Source organism: Glycine max, chromosome 8 (assembly GCF_000004515.6).
Source record: "Glycine max cultivar Williams 82 chromosome 8, Glycine_max_v4.0, whole genome shotgun sequence".
In the NCBI taxonomy this organism is placed as follows: Eukaryota; Viridiplantae; Streptophyta; class Magnoliopsida; order Fabales; family Fabaceae; genus Glycine; species Glycine max.
The window spans coordinates 28,798,416-28,823,409 of NC_038244.2; positions in this window are offsets into that span (position 1 = coordinate 28,798,416).

Consider the following 24,994-nt stretch of genomic DNA (forward strand, 5'->3'; position numbering starts at 1 on the left):
TCCTGATGTGAAGGTACCCTCTAGGCGTGTTGCTACCATAAATGTGAACAATCTGTATGAATCTAAAAAGAAAAAAAATGAAATGCATGTTGTCTAAAGTCCCTAGTAGAATAAGCTTGGCATCTGATGTGTGGACATCTTGTACTTTTGAGGGTTATATTTCATTAACTGCACATTATGTTGATGCAAATTGGAAGTTGAATAGTAAAATGCTTAATTTTTCTCATTTTCCTCCTCCACACTCAGGGCGTGAGATGGCTAAAGTTATATATGGTTTTTTGGAAGAATGGGGAATTGAGCAAAAAATATTTTCATTAACTCTAGATAATGCTTCTTCCAATGATAAAATGCAAGACTATTTGAAGGAAAGACTTCTTTTGCATACTAATGGTTTAGTAAGTGGTGGTAGATTTTTTCATATCCGATGTTGTGCTCACATTTTAAACCTTATTGTTCAAGAGGGGTTGAAAGTATTCGGTCCTACTGTAAACAAAATTAGAGAAAGCATTAAGTATGTTAAGGGATCAGAGGGTAGAATGAAAGTTTTTAAAGCTTGTGTTGCAAAAGTTGGTGGTATTCATACAAAGATGGGTTTACGCTTAGATGTCATTACTAGGTGGAATTCTACTTTTCTGATGCTTGAGAGTGCCCTTGTATATCGACGTGCTTTTTGTAGTCTTGCATTTGATGATAGGAGCTATTCAAGTTGTCCTACTAATGAATAATGGGAGAGAGGACAAAAAATGTGTGATTTTTTGTGTCCTTTTTTTCAAATCATAGAGTTGATATCTGGTTCCTCTTATCCAACGTCTAATTTGTATTTCATGCAAGTGTGGAAAATTGAATGTTTATTGCTTCAAAATTTGAGTAATAAAGATGAGTTGATTAGAACAATGGCAATTGATATGAAAACAAAGTTTGATAAATATTCGAGTGATTATAGCAATGTCCTTTCCTTTGGGTGCATTCTAGATCCACGCTGTAAAATCAAACTTTTGAAGTATTATTATTCAAAACTTGGTCTTGATCCAATATCTTGTCAAGCAAAGTTGAAAGTTGTGGAGCACAAGTTGTATACTCTATATAATGAGTATGTTCTAATGTATTCCAAAGAAACAAGAAGCAATGTTGTTTTAAGTCAACGTTCATCACAAGAGACTATGGCTACTACTAGTACTATTAGTATTGCTCAAGTTGATGTTATGGATGTAAGTCAAGGTTTCTCTTAATTTTTTTAACTACCAGTCATTTATTCTTATTTACTTTGACTAACTATTTTTTATTTTTGTGGAATTAATGTAGGAGTTTATACAATTTGAAGATGAACATATGTCACAAGTGGGTAAATCTCAACTAGATACATATTTGGAAGAGGCAAATCTTTCAAATAAATATCATCCCAATCTTGATGTTTTGCAATATTGGAAGGACAATAAAGCTCGGTTTCCAGATCTTTCATTATTGGCTTCTGATATTTTAAGCATCCAAATTACAACGGTGGTTTTCGAATCAGCATTTAGTATTGGCTCATGGATACTTAACAAATATCGAACTAGGCTTCTTGTTGACAACATACGAGCCTTGATATGTACTAAAAATTGGTTACTAGGATTTGATATGCAAGGTAAATAATGTGTAATAATTGTTGTCTTTTAATCACATAACTTGACTTTATTTTAATATTTATTATTATTTTGAGTTTTAGGAAAAGAAGATGAAGATGTGGAGATGGAGAAGGCTCAAGCTACTTCAAATATGGAATCATTTGTTGTTGGAGATGTTTAAGTTTCATATTTTAGATATATTGCTTGGATTTTCTTTTGTTAAGACATTATTTATTTTATTGATGTAATTGACTAATTGTTGAGATTTTATTTACATTTGTATTGAACTTAATTTGATTGTGTTGTATTTTTATTGAAATTGAAATTCTTTTAAAACTAGGCCCGCAGACCGGCCCATTTGACCCGAGGGGTCTGCGGGGCGGCCTGGCCTAGTCTGCTGCTAATGCGGGCTTATGCGGGCGGGCCTTACGCGGGGCGGGCCGGCCCGCTTACCCACCCCTACTTGTTCGATTCACATATATGCATATTATAAATTTACCAAAAAGAGAATGCGCAGGAGTCGCCACCAACATTTATTCGAGGAAAACGTTAGAAAAAAAATCAAAAAAGGGTCTGTGAATATTGAAAATAAGGGTTCAGGAGTTGTTTATGCGCAGGGAAGGTATTAGCACCCCACGCGCCCGTCACAAGGGACAACAACCTTTAATCGAGTGTGCAAAACATGACTTCAAAATTATGTATTTTCCCTTTTTATGTTTCTTTATTTTTTGGGGTCGACAAGGGGGTGCCCTCGCTCCTACGTATCCTTAGGTGCAATGAGGAATTCAGACCTACGTAGTTCATTAAAGTCTGAAAGTTTATGTGTTAAATTGATTTTATGATTTTTGAAAGATTGATTTCAATTGCGAACAAAAGTCGTTTAAGGCATTGGACCTTGAGACGATGTTTTAAATTTGAAAAGTGGAGAGAATCGTCAAGGCGTTGGACCTTGAAATGATCCCAAGTGATGTTTAATGAAAAGCAGAGAGAATCGTTAAGGCGTTGGACCTTGAAACGATCTCAAGTGATATTTGATGAAATGAAGAAGTTTATGAGTTGGTTTTATTTTGGTTTTGCTTATTAACCTTCAATAATTTTTTAAGATAACTTGTGGCACTAATGATCGGTTAAAACTTACTTTACAAGAAGAAAATGAGATTACTGATGATAGAAGAAGGAGATGAAGATGCACAAAACAAGAAAGAGGACCCCTAAGGGTGCATAGATCGCATTCAAATCCTTAAAACAAAAACTAACCGAATGACAAACGAATAACAAGGTAGAAGTCGATTAGGGTCACAATTCGGTAGTGCCTCGACCTCGTTTTTCTCTTCTTTCTTCTTTTTCTCTTTGATTTCTCTCAATGTTGGCCCTTGGAACCCCTTCTTCAGCCTCCTTCACGCCTATTTATAGGAAATGAGGGGTTTAGTGGATCTGCAGCTCGCCCAGGCGAGCTGAGACTTAGCCATAAAGCAACTGGCTCGCCCAAGCGAGCTAGTTACTTAACATGGAAGTCTTTTGGTGGCCCAAGCAAGCCAGAGGCTAGCCTGGGTGAGCCAGGGTCCAAAAAACTTAGTAAAAAGACCCTTTTGCCCCTCCTTTTTGGTATTTTTCGCATTCTTGATCAAAACACTGAATGATCATCTATTTTGCACTATAAATGACGTTTAACACCATAAGTCGACAAGCAAGGATCAAAAGATCAATGAATGATAGTCCCCAGATGAAATTAGGGTATGACAAATATGTAGAGTGGAAGAAGTTTAAATGGAAATTCAATCGTGGTTAGTGTCTAAACAAATCTTGAGAGAGAATTTAGAAAACTGAATTGAGGTGAAAAAAATGATATTATTCAACCCAACTAAAAATAGATTACACCTCAATTTATATAATTAGTTACATAACTGTAACGATCAATTAACCTGAGTTACTCAGTAGCAGTTGTCAAACAACTGTCCTAACAATTAACTAACTAACTAACTATAGACTAACTACTAACTGTACTTTAGCATTTTTAGATTAGCTAAGAAAAAGAAAATTACACTATCGAGTAAGTATCTATATCCCCTGCAAGCTCATGAGGGATTGGCAAAATGCCTTTTAACCACTATGAGCTTAGACTTATATGTAGTAAAATTTAAAGGAGTGAAAACCTTGGTTAGAATATCTACTCTTTGGTCAATGGCTGGAACATGGATAACTTGAAGTTGCTTGGCCATAACTTTTTCCCTGATAAAAAACAAGTCCAGCTCTGTATGTTTGGTATGAGAATACATCATTGGATTGTGAGTAAGAGCAACAATGTTCATGTTATCACATAAGATAACTAGAGTGATGTGAAGAAAGTGAACTTCAGACATAAGAGACTTTATCCATGTAACCTTTGTTATGGACAATGCTAAGTTGTGATATTATACTTTTGTTCTCGACCTAACAACAACAAACTGTTTCTTAGACAACTAAGACACCAAATTAGAGCTAAAGAATATAGCAACTCCAGAAGTAAATCTTCTATCATCTAGATCGAAAGCCCATTCAGCATTACAATATGCATGCAAACAGAATGGAGGTCCAGTGGAGGGAGGAAGAAATTGCAAACCAAAGTTGATAGTGCCTGCCAAGTATGAGATTCCTCTTTACTGTTGCCCAATGTTGTTCAATTGGATTTGACATGTATTGACAAACCTTGTTGACAAAAAAACTTATCTCAGGCCTAGTGATTGTTGCATACTACAAGGCTCCCACAACAAACCTATAGAGAGTGAGATCAGGGAAAGAATCATATCTTGACTTAGTTAACTTGCAGCTACCAACCATTGGAGAAGAGATTAGATTGGCTTCATCCATCTTCATTTTACTCAACAAATCCCTAATGTACTTAGACTAAGTTAGAACAAGAGCACCATTGGGCTGGGGTCTAACTTCAATTCCCAAAAAGTAGTCAAAACCTAGGTCTTTAAGACAAAACTCATAAATTTTAGTAACTAGTGATTTGATGAAAAAGTTGTTTCTAGTGACAATGATGTCATCACCATACACTAGAATATAAATAACAATGTTGTTGGAGTCAGCATAGATGAACGAAGAGGGGTCATACTTTCTGGATAAAAAGTTAAACTGAAGTAAAGTAGCCTTCAACTTATCAAACCAAGCTCTAGGAGCTTGTTTGAGGGCATAAATTACCTTATGCAATTTTCACACAAGGTGCTTGTTGGAGTTTTAAAACTTAGGAGGCTAACTCATGTAGATATCTTCTTCAAGAATGTCATTAAGGAAGGCATTGTTGACATCCAATTGTTGAAGGCCCCATTTGTGAGTAATAGCAAGGGAGAGAAGGATTCTAACAGTAACTGGTTTAATTAAAGGGGATAAGTTCTCATTGTAATCATAACCAAGTTGTTGACGAAAACCTTTGGCCACAAGTATGGCCTTGTACTTGCTGATGGTGCCATTGGGGTTTTCCTTGACCCTAAACACTCATTTGCAACCAATATGAGACCTATTAGGAGGAAGTTTTGTGATGCAATCCTACCCCCAAGGGCATTGGATAGAAGACTCCAAGAAGATTGGACCATAGATGCAAGAGAAGGCCATAGGGTTCTCTTGAGCCTTAGGGTAGATTTCAGGCCCATGGGCTAAGTATGAGCTTACTTATCTTTGTACATGTCATACCCTAATTTCATCGAGGGACCATTTTTTGTCGGCATGCGAATTTCGTTTGACCACTTCAAAATTTTTAACACCCATCGCCATGGAATCCGTAAAGCTCCTGGATGTTTTGGAGTGAAACCGGCCAAGAACACGAAAACGGGAGTGTATTTAGCAAAGTGGGGGTGTGTAAATAGACTGTTACACCCTAATTTCATCTGGGGACCGTTGTTGAACACTTTGGGAGGCTTAACACCCATCGCCGTGGAATCTGTAAAGTTCCGTGAGGTTTCGGAAGGAAAGCAGCCAAAAAACATAAAAATGGGGGGTGAACTTATCAAGTGGGGATGTAAATAGCAATTTTCAAATCTGGGCCCATCTAGAGGATTCTGAACCTTTTCTTTCTTCCTGGCTAAGCAACCAACTTGCCTGGGCGAGCTAGGCGGCAAGCACCTCCACGTTTTGTTAAAAAATAGTTTCCGGGACTTCCGCAATACTTTCGTAAAATTTTCGAAAACCTTGGGTAAGCATATTTCACTTAATATTGGTGAAAGGGAAGAGAAAAAAAAAGGAAAATCAAGTTCTATATGCTTCCATAAGGCTTCCGTAACTTTTTCGTAAATTACGAAAAGGGGGTGAACTTATCAAGATGGGGGTCCAAATAGTAATTTTCAAATTTTTGAATCTGGGTCCTTCCAGAACATTTTGGAAGCTGGGTTGCTTAAGGAGAAAGCAACCTAGCTCGCCTAGGTGAGCTGGGCGGCAACCTCCCCCCCCCTTTTCCTATAAATAGGCAAATCGGGGTTGTTCCAAAGGGTCTCTGACCCCTATGCTATGCATTTCAACTGTTATGGGTGAAAAAACGTGTTTCCATGAAGAAACTCCAAGCTGAGATGCTTCCGAGACGTTTCCGTGAGCAAATCCGTGAAGATTTTCCGTCGTTCTTCCTCCGTTCTTCATTCTTCAACCGGTAAGTTTTCGAATTCGAGGCTTTCAATTCATTTCTTGTTTCGTTGGCTCTCATCTTCATTTCATTCACTTTCGGTTTTCTTTTCTTCCGTTTTTAATGAGCTTCAACTGATCGTTTAAGCCGTTATCTCGCCTAATAAATGATAAAATAAATTTCAACTGATCATTTGTGTTGTAATGTCGTTTAATCACTGTTAAAGCAAAATCTAACTGATTGTTCACGTTGTAACCTCGGTTAAATAGAAAAAAGACAAATAATAATAAAATAATCAAAATATCTAGAAAAAATAATAATAAAATAATCAAAAAAAATCAATCGGACGTTTTTTCTTTGAAAGTTTCCTTGGATGAGTTGACTAATAACCAAAGTGAAACTAAGGTTAAAATCAACTCACAAACCAAGCTTTGTCTAGAAAAACTCACTTAAAACCGTTTTAAGGTCCAAAACATTAAACGGTTCTCTTTGCTTTTATCGGTTAACATGGACCGTTCAAAAGCATAAAACCAACACGTAACTTTGCCGCTTTGGCAAGAACTACGTAGGTCTGATTTCCTCATTGCAATTAAGGATACGTAGGAGCAAAAGTCCCGCTTTTGTCGACCACCCCAAGAGATCGTTAATGGTCCAACGCCTTAACGTTTTTCTCCTTTCAAAAACCAAGAGATCGTTAATGGTCCAACGCCTTAACGTTTCTCTCCTTTCAAAAACCAAGAGATCGTTAATGGTCCAATGCCTTAATGTTTCTCTCCTTTCAAAAGATTGTTTAATGGTCCAACGCCTTAAACGACTTTTGTTCGGTTAAAATCGATCTTACGGAAAAAGATCAAAACAACTTAACCAACGTTTAGTTCTCAAAGAACTACGTATGTCTAATTTCCTCATCGCAATTGAGGATGCACCCTTGTTGACCACAAAAAGATAAAAAATACAAAAAACATAAAAATCATAAAAACACAAAAAGACATAAAAGAGGGAAAATAAAACATTTTGAAGTCATATTTGCACACTTGATTAAAGGTTATCGTCCCTTGTGACGGACGCGTGGGGTGCTAATACCTTCCTCGTGCGTAAAAACAACACTCGAACCTTTCACACTTAAAGTTCGTAGACCACACCTTTTCCGGTTTTTCTGACGTTTTCCTCAAATAAACATTGGTGGCGACTCCGCGCATTTTCCTTTCTTGGAAGACGCACCCATAAGCCCCGCGTCGCCCTCCCGCCGAAGGGTAGGTTGCAACAGTTAGCGACTCCACTAGGGACTGTTTTTTAGAGAGTTAGGCCTTCTAAAAAATCTCGTACAATATCATAACTTCCCTTTTTATCAGTTTCCTTTTATTTCTCTTACGTTCTTATATATAACTCTTTGATGCTTTTAGTGCATTTTTGAAATGTATGCATGAGATAGATATTTATTCATTTGATGCACACAAATACCAACACTATTTGTACACATAGTGAGTTGAAAAGGGGCCCTATACCCAGGTCCATGGGAACATAAGGAGTGGAGGTGGATCGGTGGTCATGCTGGGTCTCTGACTTGCTTGATAACAATGAACCCTCATCTAGAGTTTTTCTCTTTGATAACATATTGTTGTTGGTAGTCCCTACTGCCACAATATGTTTTTTCGAAGGGGATGATACCTCTAGAAACCATCAAGAGAGATATGACCACCTTGGGAATTATCACTAAAAGCCTTTTAGTTCCTCCCGTTTAGGTCCCTAAAATAAGGGCACGAAGCGAACACGCTGCGTGCCTTTTAAACACTGCCATGCATATAACCTAAATGTCATGTACGCCTTTGTTGTATGATTATTTGAGGATATTGCCATGCTGCGTACATCCCCCTGTTGCGCTTTTGGGCATCTGCATCATGTCGTCACGCATGTGTTGTATGTTGGTCTCGTCTTTTGTCACGGGAAGCTGAAAGGTCCATATCACCTTCTTAACTGCACACATGGGGCACTGCGCCCCTGAATGCGCAAGTAAGAAGAGATGATTTTCTGGACTCTCGTGTTCGTAAATGCATTCATATCATGCATCACATAAGCATCTCTTCATGGCATCGTAATGGACGTATCATTCCTACATTTGTCACTTATCATTTCATGCATTTCATTTTGCATAAGTCATTTCATCACCATGCATTTGCATCTTACATGCTTTTTGCATACCTTTTATTTTCATGTTTACTCATGCATGATCCTTCTGTTTTCCTCTACAAAACAAAAAAAAAGGAAGTATGAAAGTTCACACTGCATTCTTAGTTGCATGTGTTAGGTACCATGAGCTAACCATGTTGGGATCATAAACCTGTTTCTCTTAAAAAACAAAAATGATTGAACATGGTACCTAATGCATGGCTAACTAGGAAATGAGGTTTCTTCGGGCATCTCAATCTCATAATTACATTTGCCATGCATAGCATAAGTATGCCAGAGTCATTCATCTCTATGAAATGTTGTCGAAGTATTGGCGATCGAAATTCTCATTCCTTGGGTTATGGGGTTGAACCAAGCTCATGCTTTTATGAAAAAGGTTCATCAAGTCAAGTTGAAGTATGGAAGTAACCATCTTGCAAAAAATTGGAGCAAAAGATGGATTAGGTTACATGTTGCTTCGTCTACTACCAAACACATTTAGGACTGTTGATGTCCTTGTTACTTCTAGTTTCACCTTGACAAAGATGTCATGGACCAAGTTGAAAATCTAAATAGATTCAACCCCATGTCTTGCGTAAAAATTCTTAATACTTCAACTGTGCATCATTCGCATACATCCATGCTTTTCATTGGTTGCATTGCTCATTGCATTCTTTCCTTGAAAAAAAAACGAACTTAATCATTGTTATCAAAAGGAAAGAACACGCTTTACAGCGCCTTACCGAACCCGTGCTAGAGTAATGGGTGAAGTGGAGGAGGTGCAAGAGCAGTTGAAGGCCGACACGGAGGCCTTGAAAGACCAAATGGCCACAATGATGGAGGCCATGATGAGAATAAAGGAGATAATGGAGGTCAATGTGGTTGCAATAGCAGCTACCAGCACCATTACTGAGGTGGACCTGATCCCCCATAGGGCCTCAACCAAATAAATCATCCAACATCATATATGGTAGGTCTAGAAGGCAAAGAGTTGGGAAGTACAAGGGGAGGCCCTTTTAGTGCAAAAACAAGCATGCATTCCCATCATATGGCTTGCCTCCCAACTACACACCGCCCAATGTGGCATACACTCCCAATGAGGATGTCAATAACTCTGCTCCTATACTTATTAAAAACCGACAACCTCAAACTGATCATGCACATGTCTCTCAAACCATGGGGGAGACAAATGAAATTCCCCACCACAATCTAGCCGACTTCGAGCCTTGCCTCGGATATGCCACTGAAGGGCAAGCAGTTGGTGGTATACCCCTGCAAAACACTTTGGAAGGCCCTCAGTATCACCCACAACCACACCTCTTGCATTCCACATGGCAGAAATGGGAAAGTTGGATCATATAGAGGAAAGGCTAAATGTCGTTGAAGGAAGTGGAGGTTATGCCTTTGCTAACCTAGAAAAGTTGTTCCCGGTACCCAATGTCGTCACCCCTCCCAAGTTCAAGGTGTCGGACTTTGACAAGTACAAGGAGACTACTTGCCCCAAGAACCATCTAAAAGATGTATTGTCGGAAGATGGGGGCATACACAAAAGATGAGAAACTGCTAATACATTTCTTCCAAGAAAGTCTTACTGGGGCAGCTGTCACCTGGTATACTAACTTAGAACCTTCCCGAGCCCATTCTTGGAAGGACCTAATGGTTGCCTTCGTTAAGCAGTATCAGTACAATTTTGATATGGCTCTGGATAAGATGCAACTATAGAACATGTGCAAAAAGGAGCATGAATCCTTCAAAGAATACACCCAAAGGTGGAGGGATCTGGCATCCCAAGTGGCACCCCCAATGATGGAAAGGGAGATGATAATCATGATGGTAGACGCATTACCAGTATTCAACTATGAAAAGATGGTGGGCTACATACCTTCAAGCTTTGCTGATTTAGTTTTCACTAACGAAAGGATCGAAGTGGGTCTGAAAAGAGGCAAATTTAATCATCATGCTTGGACGAATGAGAAAGCTGGGGCAAATGAAGAGGGTGAGAATGAAGGAGAAACTCATGCTGCGACTGTCGTTCCTACATGGAAAATCCCCCACCAGCTCAACAACATCATTACTCAGCCAATATCAACCCTTCTCATTACCCATCACCCAGTCGTCCACAAAGGCCATCCCTAAATCAACCACAAAGTCTGTCTACCGCACTTCCAATGATGAACACCACCTTTAGCACAAACCAAAACACCAACCAAGAAATGAATTTTGCAGCAAAAAAGCCTATAGAATTCACCCTAATTTCGGTGTCCTATGCTGACTTGCTCCCATATCTACTCGATAATTTAATGGTAGCCATAACCCCAACCAAGGTTCCTCAACCTCTATTTCTCCGAGGATACGACTCGAACGCAACGTGTGCTTATCATGGAGGAGCCCTGGGGCATTCCATTGAGCATTGTATGGCCCTGAAGCATAAGGTGCAAGGTCTAATTGATGCGGGCTAGCTGAAATTTAAGGAGAATCGCATGTGAATCCTAACATTGACAAGCGACACCACACATGGGGCAATTTTGAAAGCTATATTGTTAGATGTCTCTAATGACTCATTAGGATTTTCAAGTTTATGCCATTATTGTAAACCACAATTACAATGCTAAATAATATGGATAAATTGGACATCCTTGTCTCTCTCATCCTCTCATAAACACATCTTTGCTTATTCAACTTCCAACGGAATATGAGTGTAAGCCATTGGTTTGTTTGCTCAAAGTGACATGTGCTCTTGAGTGTTGACTTCCAAGACCGTTCAATCAGAGATTACTTGTCCTGCACGTTGGTGGAGGTGTCGTAAAATGACGAGTAAAGCAAAAAAAAGTTCAAAAAGAAAAAGAAAAAAAGCATTTGATTGACTGTGTTTTCAAGTAAAAATATAGACGTTTATGTGACCTCATTTTCTCATTCCGAAAAGTTTGTCTTTTTTAGAGAGAAGTGAGTTATCAAGAATAGGAGTCATTTGACTTAACCCGTCAATTGAAAAAATCCTTCAACTATTTCTCGTCCTTGAAAAATTCTTTTTGCGAGAATCAACCGCTTCTTTCATTCTTCCTTGCTACAAGGTTGTGAAAACAAAACAACGATGAATACCTCAGAGCCCTACACTGGGGCAATGAAAGACACCATGCAAAAACCTCAAGCGAACCTAGGGGCAGATTTGAAGTTCTCACCCAATGGGTTCCCTGCTACAAGGTCATGACGAAAGACAATGATTGGTACCTCAAAGCCCTACACTGGGGCAATGAGGGGCACCGTGCATGAGCCTCAAGCGAACCTAGGGGCAGATCAAAAGTTCTCACCCGTCGATGTTTTTAAACAAAAAAAGGGGGGGACAAACCCTGGGATTTCAATGGATTGATTAAACATAAAACGGCTCCATTGTCATCACTCCAAAATGGTCAAGTTACTAAATCAAACAGAATACACACTCTAAGGGAGTTCCCGAAGAGATTTGCAAAAGATAGGATGAGATTGCATGAATTATCACCTCTTTCCAAAAAAAAAACAAATCAAAATCAAAATCACAAAATAGGGAAATAATGTCATGAACATTGTACAACTTTCCATTACATTGCATTATTGCATACGAAGTCCGCATTTACTGCATTTCAAGACAAAGGTTGCATGCATCTGCATCCCTAAAAATCATGTTAACTGCATAGATTTCCTACATCTAATGTCTAATCTTTTGAATTTGGGATGACCGGCCCTCTCAATGAGTCAATCTCTTGCTTTCTCATAAGGGTGGACCCTTGGGTACTAGTACCTTAGCCTTCGGAGGGCTGCACGCCCTTGCCATCAGAGGACTGCACGTCCTCGCCTTCAGAGGGCTACATGCCCTCGCCTTCAGAGGACTACACGTCCTCGCCTTTAGAGGGCTACACGCCATGGCCTTTAGAGGACTACACATCCTCACCTTCAGAGGGCTACACGCCCTCGCCTTCAGAGGATTTCACCTCCTCGCCTTCAGAGGGCTACACGCCCTCGCCTTCAGAGGGCTACACGCCCTCGCCTTCAGAGGACTACACGTCCTTGCCTTCAAAGGGCTACACGCCCTCGCCTTCAGAGGACTATACGCCCTCCCCTTCAGAGGACTATACATCCTCCCATTTAGAGGACTACACGTCCTCTCCTTTAGAGGACTACACGTCCTCACCTTCAGAGGACTACACGTTCTCGCCTTCAGAGGACTACACGTCCTAACCTTCAGAGGGCTACATGCCCTCACCTTCAGAGGACTACACGTCCTCGCCTTCGGAGGGTTGCACGTCCTCGCTTTCAGAGGGCTCCACATCTACGCCTTTAGAGAACTCAAGGTCCTCTGCCCTTAATGCTTAATCGAGACTAGCGCTCCCGGGTGAGGGGCCAGTAGTTTCCCTTTATCAGTTCCTTGGCCACCCCCCTGATCTGATGCAATCCTACCCCCCAAGGGCATTGGATAGAAGACTCCAAGAAGATTGGGCCAAAGATGCAAGAGAAGGCCCTAGGGTTCTCATGAGCCTTAGGATCGATTTTGGGCCCATGGGCTAAGTATGAGCCCACTTATCTTTGTACATATTAGATTAAGGTTTCATTATTTTTGGGCCTTGTATTTAGGGCTCCATAATGAAGGTAGGGTACCCTAGAAATGTAGGATTTTCTAGCCCTTGTATTTTAGGACACCTAGACTAGTTTTTGTATTAGGGGTAGTTTTGTAATTTCACATGCACTAAGTGAATATTTGATGTGTGTGTTGAGAAATAAATTTAATTGAATTGGGAGAAGCCCAATCCAATTAAATTTTAGAGGGGGAGGTGAGCATTTGCTTGCTACACCCCATTGCCACATCATATAGTCACACTTTGTGCATGTCCTTCATGTTTTACATGCCTCATGACACCTAAGCACTTAGTGGAGAATCTTGGACTTGATCTTGGATTAGTGGGCTGAACCATATCTGAAATTCACTAATCATAATTAGTGAAAATTTGGCTCCACAAATTCAATTTCAAATTCAAGTGAAAATTTGAATAGAAATTCAAATTTCCCTCCAATTTTGTGTGACACTTAGGCTATAAATAGAGACTATGTGTGTGCATTTTTTGAACTTTGATCATTTGAAAATTAAACTTCAGATTTCAGAGCTCTTTTAGAGCACAAAATTTCGTGCTCTTCTCTTCCTCTCCCTTCATTCATCTCCTTCTTCCTCCAAGTTCTTATTCATGGCCTCCTATGGTGGTGAGTTTCTTCTAGACTCATCTTCTCCTTGAAGTGGCATCTCCTTTCTCTCTTCCTTCTCTATTCCACTGCCATTCATCTTCCAAGAAGCAAAGAAATCCATTGATGAAGAAGATCCTAGGCCTACAAGCTCCAATGGAGCTTACATCACCCCTGATCTCGGAGGAGGGCCAACTGTGAGAGCACAACCAGAGAGGGAGGCTATCGTCCAACTACTATGCATACCGGGGCAAGATTTCGCCCAGACCGCCATAGAGAAACTAGTGCGAATCATGCGCACCACCATAACTCCGATCTCCCCCTGCCGAAGTGTCATTTGGTCTATGCCATCATGACATAGGTAAGTATGCACGTGGCTCAACTGATTTCTAATGACATCCACTATTTGCAGGGATCGCACCCACAAGACACCCAATGGACCCGGAAAAGTCCAACAGGGCCCTGGGGTTTCAGGCTCTGGTTACGGGCCTCTGTTAGTCCTACAGGGTGCCCGTCCCCCCAGCAAGGTCATGCCATCGTGACATAGGTAAGTATGCACATGGCTCAACTGATTTCTGATGTCATCTATTGTTTGCAGGGATCGCACCCACAAGACACCCTGTGGACCCGGAGAAGTCCAACAGGGTCCTAGGGTTTCCAGCTCTGATTACGGGCCTCTTTCAGTTCTACGGAGTGCCCGTCGCCCCCAGCAAGGTCATCAGGCCCCCTACTAACCGAGCTTTCATCAAGAAGTACTGCGCCCCCAGGCAGGCACAGGGCGAGACACCACAGCAGCCTGGGGATGACTGGCAGCGGCAACATATGCACCGCCGCCACCTTCAGAGCCCCTCAGCTCATCTATGAAGGCTGGAGCGTTGTCTACAACCCGTGGCCGACCAGTAGGCAACCAAGTCAAAAGCCAAAGGTAAGCAAAAGTACTAGGCCCGTGACCAACAAGTCATCACGTGTCCGGCTCAAGACGTTAAAGAAGCACTACTAGGAGGCAACCTAGAATTGGCTACAAAGAAGCTCCCCGCGAAGCGGTCCAGGATTCCAGTGTGGCCCCACAAGCCAACACAGGCTTTGACAAACACCGATTCCAAAACGTGGAACATCAATAGCGTTTCGAGGCCATCAAAGGATGGTCATTCCTTAGACAGAGATAAGGGCAGCTGAGGGATGATAAATTTCCGCACTTCCTTGGAGGAGGCGGAGCCATACAACCGGGATCGCCAAACTCGTGATTTATACTTCATTACTGCTTTCAGTTATTCTATTATTTTGTTATTTTCCTTGTGATCTAACATTATCAGCTTCCAATTATTATGTCCATTGTGATTAAACTGCACATGCAGTTATATGTCACATTGTGAGTAATTTACCGCTTTTGGCATATGTTCGTACTTACTTTACAATGATTCGTCTAAAACACACACAAAAATGTGTAGGTCTCGTGCACTTTCGTTCACACACCTTTTTCAAAAAGATGTGATCTCGGGCATCGGCCATGCCCAGGTTACAAGTTGTTTTTAATCTTTTGAAAAAAAAACAACAAAAACAAACAAGAACAAAAAATATATCTTTCAGCTGAAAAGCCGGCACGCTTTTGAAAAGAAATAACTTCCAACTTTTCTTTGAAAAAGATTCACTGATCAAAACACAAGGTTTTTTGTTGAAAAAATGTGTATACACCTGAAAGGTGAATGCTGTGAAAATTTTCCCAAACGCCCAAAATGGACTCGGATGAATGCATGAATTGATAAAAGAGCATGTTTTGGAAACACTGGGTTAACTTAAATAGGGAAAATGAATCCTGAGCCCTAGTGTCACATGACCATAAAAACTTGATGCTTGAGTGTCCACATGGGTGCATGCATGACCAGTTTTGCATAAAATTTCCAAATCATCATTGTTGCATGTGTGTCATGCATGTGTGTCCACATTGTTGCATGCATGACCATAAATTCCTTTATCCCTAAACCGCTGGCCAAACCAACACCTTGACATACATCATGTTCGGCCGTTCTGCGAGCCTTTTGAGCCAAGACCTCAAACCACCATAAACCTTGACCCAGGATGAGAATTTCCATCCCTGTCCTCGGAAGAAGGAACAGTGGGGTCTCCCAAGAAAAAAAAAGTCATTCACTATTGAGCTGCTAACACGCTTCCAAAACAAAAAAAGTTCCCTATCAAAGATCGGAAGAAAACAAAAAAAAAGAGAAATTCTTGATCAAAGATCGAAAGAAAACAAAAGAAAAATCCCCGATCAAAGATTGGAAGAAAACAAAAGAAATATACAGAAAGGTCTTTGGACCAGACAATATCTGAACAATACAAAATTGTCACAAGCAAACAAGAGAAGAAAGGAAACCACGACTTGAAGTGGTCCTCTCCCTTTGATTGCCAACCAAAATCCAGTGCGCTGGTGACTTTCTCGCCCCGCACTAAACAAAAGCAGACAAGGGAAAGGCCAAAACACTCAAACCCAAATTTCCCACCAAAAACATCATTCCCGAAAAAGTCCTATTGATCCATGATCATGCATCTAATCTTTGATTTGATAGGAAATGATTTGCAAAATCAAGTCATGACATATCTATGGACCTGGTGTTTCCTCTAAATGGTGAATTAGAAATGAAACGCTAACATCCAAAATCTCATTTGTGGTTATGAGTAAATTTCATCAGCATACTCTTCTTCCCCAATAGACACATTGTTTTTCTCCAAAAATTATATTTTGCTCTGATCAGTTGGAGGTTTTTGTTTCTTTACTAAAGCATGTTCGCATTTTAGTGAAAGAACACAGAGACTAACGTCATCATCTACACCTTTGTCATCCAGAGACGGCGAGTCCGATGACATGCGGAGATACCTTATGGTTATCCGCACCTTTTGTCAAAAAGAGGCAAGCGAGCCCGTTGACACGCAGAGACTAACATCCTCATCTGCACCTTTGTCATCCAGAGATGACGAGTCGGATGACATGTGGAGATACCTTATGGTTATCCGCACTGATGGAAGCTTGCTTGTGGGGCTTCTATGGAGGCTGGATCTTTGATCTTCAATGGGGTCCTTTAATGGTGATTTTCCACCATGGAGATGCAGCGGAAGACAAAGGAAAGGAGGTGAGAGGAGGCGCCATCCATTAAGGAATAAGCCATGGAAGAAGGAGCTTCACCACCAAGATAATCCTTGGATAAGAAGCTTGGAGAGGATGCTTCAATGGAGGAAAGGAAAGAGGGAGAGAAAGAGGGAGGGGGGAGCACAAAATTGAAGGAAGAAAAAGGGAGAAAAGTTGAACTTTGAGTTGTGTCTCACAAGACTCTCATTCATCAAAGTTACAACAAGTGTTAGACATGCTTCTATTTATAGACTAGGTAGCTTCCTTGAGAAGCTTTCTTGAGAAAACTTCCTTGAGAAGCTTCTTTGAGAAAACTTCCTTGAGAAGCTAGAGCTTAGCTACACACACCCTCTCATAACTAAGCTCACCTCCTTGAGAAGCTTCCTTAAGAAGATTCCTTAAAAAGCTAGAGCTTAGCTACACATACCTCTCTAATAGCTAAGCTCACCTCCTTGAGATGAGAAGCTAGAGCTTAGCTACACACCCCCTATAATAGCTAAGCTCACCCCCATGACAAAAAACATGAAAATAACAAAAAAAAAAAGTCCTTATTACAAAGACAACTCAAAATGCCCCGAAATACAAGGCTAAAACCCTATACTACTAGAATGGCCAAAATACAAGGCCTGGACGAAGGAATAACCTATTCTAATATTTACAAAGATAAGCGGGCTCATACTTAGCCCATGGGCTCGAAATCTACCCTAAGGCTCATGAGAACCCTAGGGCCTTTCCTTGGATCTCTAGCCCAATCTACTTGGAGTCTTCTAGCCAACGCCCTTGCGGGGTACGATTGCATCATTCCCTCCACCTTGGAAAGGATTTGACCTCAAATCTCGAGTTTCATCATACTCTGGGCTCCTTCCCTCAACACCTGTAAAAAGAACAAAAACACATGTATTAGTGGTGTTTGGTATGTTGAAGTAAGGTAAGGTCTGAAAACCCATTTCCTGGGCATCTTCCCATGAAGGAACATGGTTTCTGATCAACTCAATTAGTGGTGCTACAAGTATAGAAAAATATGGGACAAACCTTTTGTAAAAGTTTGTTAAGTCATGGAAGCCCCAAATTTTTCTTATACTTGGTGGAGTGAGCCACTCAGGAATGACCTTTATTCTCTTAGGGTTCATGGGAACCCGTTGATCACTATTTGAAAAATTAAGAAAAGTAACGCAATAAAACATACCTTTTTTTGTATTTTCATATTGATTATTCCTACCAAAAAGTATGACAAACCTAAGGTGTCCCATATGAGTACCTAAGTTTGTATTGAAACTAAAAATAAGAACAAACCTACCTAATGGGTCCCTATGTACACACACCATGAAGATGTTAGGTGTACGAGTGATTTTACAAAAGAGGGTTGCACCACTCAAAACATTCATCATACCACCTATTTTAGGGACTTGGTGCCTAATAATACCTATTTTGGGCACCAAAAAAGCACAAGGATTTAAGCTCTTGCGAACCAAATTCTCATCCAACAACTTCTTTACTTGAGGAATAAACTCAAGCCCAAGAGGTGTGGCAATGCTAGCAAGTGTCTTTTTACAAAAGAGAAAATGTGGAGGTTGCCTAAGAGGGAAAGTTTCTTTAATGTTTGTCTTTATTGTAAAATGAGTTTCCTTCTTAGCTAACCTCTTGGAGGAGACACTTACCTCCTTACACTTCTCTTTAACCACTAATGGTTGTCCATCTTCTTGGGGGTAGATTTCTTCACTAGATTCTTCCCCTTTTGCTTCTTCACTTTCACTAGAGGAAGGTGAAGTAGTAGCCTCATCTTGGCTACTATAAATGTCTTGGCCCCTCATAATCATGGTTTTTGTGGTGGGGCATTGAGAAGTAATGTGTCCTCTTCCAAGACATTTAAAGCACTTTATAGAGCTAGTTTTCTCTTGCATACTAGCCTTAGGGGCTTGCTTTTCTATTGCCTTCCCCTTATCATCTTTGGGCTTAGAAGGTGTCACCCCTAAGATGCCTTGACCTTGGTCTTTCTTTGGATAAGAGTGAGAGCCATAAGATTTTGAAGTAGACTTCTTTTAAGTTGTTGCTCTACCCTTATTTCCCAATCTAAGTTAGCCTCTACATTGTCCTTCCCATGGAAGTATGAGAGGTTAATGTTAGCCTCTTGAGGCTTTCTTTCCTTTTCTCTTCTATGGGAGTGAGGTCTAAGATGTGACCTATGCCTTCCTTCGTAATAGTCACGAAGTTCTTCACTTAGGCTCTTGCAAGAGTTATGACTACTATTGGAGGCATGTTTTTCTCTTTTCATTTCTTTCATTATTTTTCTTCTTTCTTCCTCTCTTATTTTCTTTCTTTCATCTTGACTTATTTCTTCCACTCTTTTTTTTCCTTTTTCTTTTCTCTCTTGTTTTTCTTTCCATAACTTGAGGGAACTCAACTCATCTAAGATTCTAGATAAAGGGTCTTTATGACTAGTACCCTCGCCATTAACACTAGATGAATGATGACTCATGTTGGTTCCTAAGTTGTGGTTCTTTCTTGTTGGAGGTTTAAAAACAAAAGGTAAAAGAAACTATGGTTGAAACTAGCCAAATAAACACTAAAAGAGGTGTGAAAGATAAGGTAAAAAAAAAACTAATTGGTAAAATGCAAGCTATCTAGGCGGTTTGACAATGGAAGGTAAAAGAAATAAGCTATGAAAGTAAGCAAGAAATGTAAACTAGGTGAATCCTAAGAGTGTTTGGATGACCACATTCAAGGTTTCCAACAAAACACTCACTATCCTAAGTAAAAATTGCCTAAAATTATTACACACAAATGGAAGTTTGGTAACCTATTGGAGGCTCCCAATACACTTCCAATGAAAGGCCTTTTTGTTACAAAAACTTGAAAGCAATGAAGGTAATTAAATTGCAAATTACAAAATTACAAAACGGTCCTCAATTTTGGTGGTTGTTCTCTCTTTGGTGATTCACTCAATTTGGAGTGCTTCTTAGTCCAATAGCTCTTAAGGTGGTTGGCCCCTTGCTTCTGGACTCAAATTCTTCAAGGGATGGCACCAATCCTCCTTCCAATTCCCTATATGGCAACCCACAAACAAGGAAACAAAGAGACAAGCAATAACCAAAGACCAAAAAAAATGAAATGAAAGCTAAACCAATGGAGTTTTAACAAGACAATTTTTCAAGGATTATTCAACAATTAAAGCAATGAAAAGGACATAGAAGCAAGCTAGGACTCAAAGAGAAACTTAGAATGGCTCTAGAGTAGAGTAAAAAAACTGAAAAAAAAAGACTCAACAAAACTCTAGCTTTGGCACTTGTCTTCACACTAATTTTGAATTGAAATTTCCAATTATAGAATAAATTTTGAGCCAAAACAACAAGCACCCTTCCCTTTCACCTTTTTTTTCTGGATACTGATTTTCCTGCCAACTTGTGCGATTTTTCGTATTTTTTCCTTTTATCCAAATCACTTATTTCTTTTTTTATAACTTTTTTCCAGATGTCTAGAAAATTCAGTAAAAATTTAAACTCAAAATTCGAAGTAACCAATTCTCAGTAATTTTTACAAGTTTGTATGTCCAAGTTGCCAGCACCAGCGATTTGTTTCTTTAAGCATGGTATATTGATTGCCTTGGGCTTACTTTCAACCTTCCTATGTATTTTGAACTCACTAGGATTGTTTACCACAGTTTTCAGAGTTCAATATTCACTTAGGATCAACATTTCAGCCAGCAATTCAATCACCAAAACTCAAATTCACAATAGACACAATCATAAAGAAACCTAAAAGTTCAAGAAAAGGTTCACAATCAAAGACTCTCTAAGAATTTTGCATGAACATGTTAAGGACTAATTAACATGAAAGATTTGACTCAAATCAAATAATAGGCTAAAAGAATTTCATACACTCATGAACAAATGAGTTAGACAAAGAAACAAGAAAATAAAATTCAGCACAACATAAGAAATCTTATGTGACAAGTTTCATGACTAGACATGACTTCTATGACAAAACTACAATAGGTGAACAAGTCACTCTAGATTTTTGAGGTTTTCTTCTACTTTAATATTTTTGTAAGAATTTTATGGTTTAGGTTTCAGCCACAAAAAATAACAAGACAAAACTCAAAGGAACCTAAACTCAACACAATTCATGGTTCAAGAACAAGAACAAGAAATTTGAACCATAGAAAATCAAATCTAACTTCTATAGCAAGTTTAATCGGTGGAAACTCTAAAGAATCATGTTAACAACATTTAGAACAAGACATGTGAGGAGATACATGGAGAAAAATGAAGAAACAACAATGGAAGAGAAGGTAAAGAAAAAAAATTAATGGAGGTTTAAGGAGCACCTACTTGAAGCTCTTGTGCTCTGATTACCACTTGATGGAAGCTTGCTTGTGGGGCTTCTATGGAGGCTGGATCTTTGAGCTTCAATGGGGTCCTTTAATGGTGATTTTCCACCATGGAGATGCAGCGGAAGACAAAGGAAAGGAGGTGAGAGGAGGCACCATCCATTAAGGAATAAGCCATGGAAGAAGGAGCTTCACCACCAAGATGAGCCTTGGATAAGAAGCTTGGAGAGGATGCTTCAATGGAGGAAAAGAAAGAGGGAGAGAAAGAGGGAGGGGGACCACGAAATTGAAGGAAGAAAAAGGGAGAGAAGTTGAACTTTGAGTTGTGTCTCACAAGACTCTCATTCATCAAAGTTACAACAAGTGTTACACATGCTTTTATTTATAGACTAGGTAGCTTCCTTGAGAAGCTTTCTTGAGAAAACTTCCTTGAGAAGCTTCTTTGAGAAAACTTCCTTGAGAAGCTTCTTTGAGAAAACTTCCTTGAGATGCTAGAGCTTAGCTACACACACCCCTCTCATAACTAAGCTCACCTCCTTGAGAAGCTTCCTTAAGAAGATTCCTTAAGAAGCTAGAGCTTAGCTACACATACCTCTCTAATAGCTAAGCTCACCTCCTTGAGATGAGAAGCTATAGCTTAGCTACACACCCCCTATAATAGCTAAGCTCACCCCCATGACAAAAAACATGAAAATAACAAAAAAAAGTCCTTATTACAAAGACAACTCAAAATGCCCCGAAATACAAGGCTAAAACCCTATACTACTAGAATGGCCAAAATACAAGGTCTAGACGAAGGAATAACCTATTCTAATATTTACAAAGATAAGCGGGCTCATACTTAGCCCATGGGCTCGAAATCTACCCTAAGGCTCATGAGAACCCTAGGGCCTTTCCTTGGATCTCTAGCCCAATCTACTTGGAGTCTTCTAGCCAATGCCCTTGCGAGGTAGGATTGCATCGCGCACCTTTTGTCAACTAGAGGCAAGCGAGTCCGTTGACATGCGGAGACTAACATCGTCATCTGCACCTTTGTCATTCAGAGACGGGGAGTCCGATGACATGCGGAGATACCTTATGGTTATCCGCACCTTTTGTCAACAAGAGGCAAGCGAGCCCGTTGACACGCAGAGACTAACGTTGTAACATACTAGAAATTTCTACCCGGAAATTTCGGAAACGATGTATTTTGAATGATTATATATATATAATTATTATTCAGTGTATATGCATATATATGTTCTTGGTAGAAATAGGAGTAGTGGGGGCAAGATACGCGGGTTAGGCTAATTAAGGAAGAGAAATCCATAACTGGGAGGTTATGGGTTAATTCTTAAGTAATTAGTCTAAAAATCATCGTTTTGTGTGCGACTTAAAATTTAACGAAACCAACCTCTGAACCACACTCGGGGTTCTATTCTGAGCGTTTTGATATATATATTGTTTGCTTTCGAAAACTGGCCCCGACGGACACAGAGAAACGTGAGGAACTGGAACCAGAGAAACGGCACGCAAACCGAGGCAGGATTTTAGCGTTTCAAAGGTCAGATTTTCCCCACTTTTGTGGCTGAGTATGGGTCACAGTCAAAAGGGAAAGTGGGCCTTTTTTTGCTCCACTCAAATGGAGACATGTGGCATTGCTTAAATAAAATAATAGAAAAAGAGAAAACCCTTTATTTAAAACCAAAAAGCTTTTCTCTCTCCTCACTCAGCCAAAGCAGAAAAATTCAGAAGCTCTCCCTCTTCCTCACGTTGCTTTTTCCTTCTCCTCCATTCTCCATTGAAACCCCAACAAAGCTCCAACCTTTGGCCATCATTTCTGCCCCAAATCGTGAAAGGAGGGCGTTTTTGGAGTCGTGAAGTGCATGGCTACGGGTGGGACTTCGAAATTTCAGGTTTGGGTGGACTTCTTTCTCCTTTAATTTTCGTGGGTATGGGGTTTGGGGAGATATGATGGGTAGTCTTGCTAGGTTTCTGCTGTGTGATGATTATTTGTGAAGACTTTTGTTGAAAGCTTGTTGAAATTGCCATGTTTGGATGAGTTAGACATACCCATTCTGTTTTAGGGTTTTTGTGATGATGTTTGTGATGTTTATATGCTGAAATTGCTTATGGAAAACTGTTAGAGATGAATGGTAGAGTTAACCTAGGGTTAGAAAGTGAGAATGTGATGTTATGAGTGGAAAAAGAGTGAGGCTTTGAGAGTTGGAAGGTTAAGTCTGAATTCTGTGGTAAATGGAGGTTAAAGTGAGTTAATCCTAGCTTGAAATGTCATTTAGGACTTATGAGAAAGCTTGGACTGTGCTAGAGAGAAAAACAAATGACCAAAGTGAACAAAGAGTCATTTCTAGGGCAAATTTGGGTGTTGAAGAGTCAAATTTTGATTCGGTGAGATTTTAGGTGTAAATCCAGTTTGAACAAGTCTAAATAGATGTTATGGACTGGTGTGAGGTGAGAGTTTGCTTCATATTTACCTCATTCTAAATTTCACTTTTCAAACCTAGAAAACCCATTGAATTGAGGGGTGTTGGACACCTAGATTCTGTGTTGCTGTGCTGTAAAGCTTGATTTTGGGTTAGACATGATTGATACATGATTTGGGACTTGTAGGAATTGATTTGGGCAAGATTGGATGAGAGGAAGTGTGATTTTCGAAATCTGCACTTTGTGCAGATTTTTGCTGTGAAATTGTGCAGCAGGATTTTGCACAAGTGCAGAAAAATGCTATGTATTTGCTGGTTGTGGAAAGAGTAATGTAAAATGAGTTCTGTATGTTTGCTAGTAGATCCCAACGGTCAAAAGGTAGGCTTATGTACTAAAGACGTCCAGTAAAATTTTCGAGTCGATCCAACGGTTAATGAACCGGAACGAAGGAATTGTTACTGGGGTCTTTAAGTGAGAAAAGTTGTGATTTTGGTTGGTGTGTTGAGCAGAGTTTTTTGCCTTTGCCCTATTTTGCTTGGCTGTGATAGCTTGTGCTGTTTGAATGTTGTTTTGCTTGGATGTTGTGGAAGCTTGGGAGGATTGATGGGGACCCGGTGTTGAGAGAAACGAGGATATGGGCTACGTGGGAGTACGTGAGCTCAGATGGAGGTGGGCAACAGGGGATGGTGGATTGGTGCACGCATTGTGGATGTGGAAAACTTGTTGTGCACCATCGCCCGACCGCCACCTAGTACCACATGTGATGGGTACCCCATAATCCTACAAGCTTGAGATGAGGAATTGTTGAAGGGTGAAACTTCTTGCTTTTATTGTTGACCACAGAGTGGTACCTGGAGATATGTCGCGGGGGTCAGGAGACCTTGGGGACGTCAGGTGGGGTGCTATTGCCCAAAACCAAGCTTGACCAATCCCGACCCACCCCGGGCATAGTCGGTCAGTGAGAACCTGTGATGTACCCAAACAGGCGAGCTCCTGGCAGTCAACAGATAATAGGAACAAAGACCACAAAGCAAGGAGGCTTGTGGTGGCTGGCCAGCTGTGAATCTTGTGTGATATATGGGTTATGGCCTCTGGTAATCGATTACCAAGGGTGGGTAATCGATTACAAGGCTTAAAAATGAAGACAGGAGGCTAAGATGGTCTCTGGTAATCGATTACTAGGGGGTGTAATCGATTACCAGGCTTGAAAACGAAGTCAGGAAACTAAGGGAGCCTCTAGTAATCGATTACCAGCCTGTGTAATCGATTACACAGAGGGATGGGTCACTGGTAATCGATTACCAGATATGTGTAATCGATTACACAGTGCATTTTTGCATATTTCATGTCCTGAGGCTGTGTAATTCAAGTTTAGCCTCTGGTAATCGATTACCAAGGCTGTGTAATCGATTACCAGAGATGAAAAGCCTTAAGATACTCCTTTTAATTGCATGCAGTGGTTATGAAACGTATTGTGCGGCGGCATAGTTAGATTCTTGTGAAAGAGTCTACCCCTTTTTTTTCTTCCTTGTAGATCGTGATGGCGGCGCAGCTAA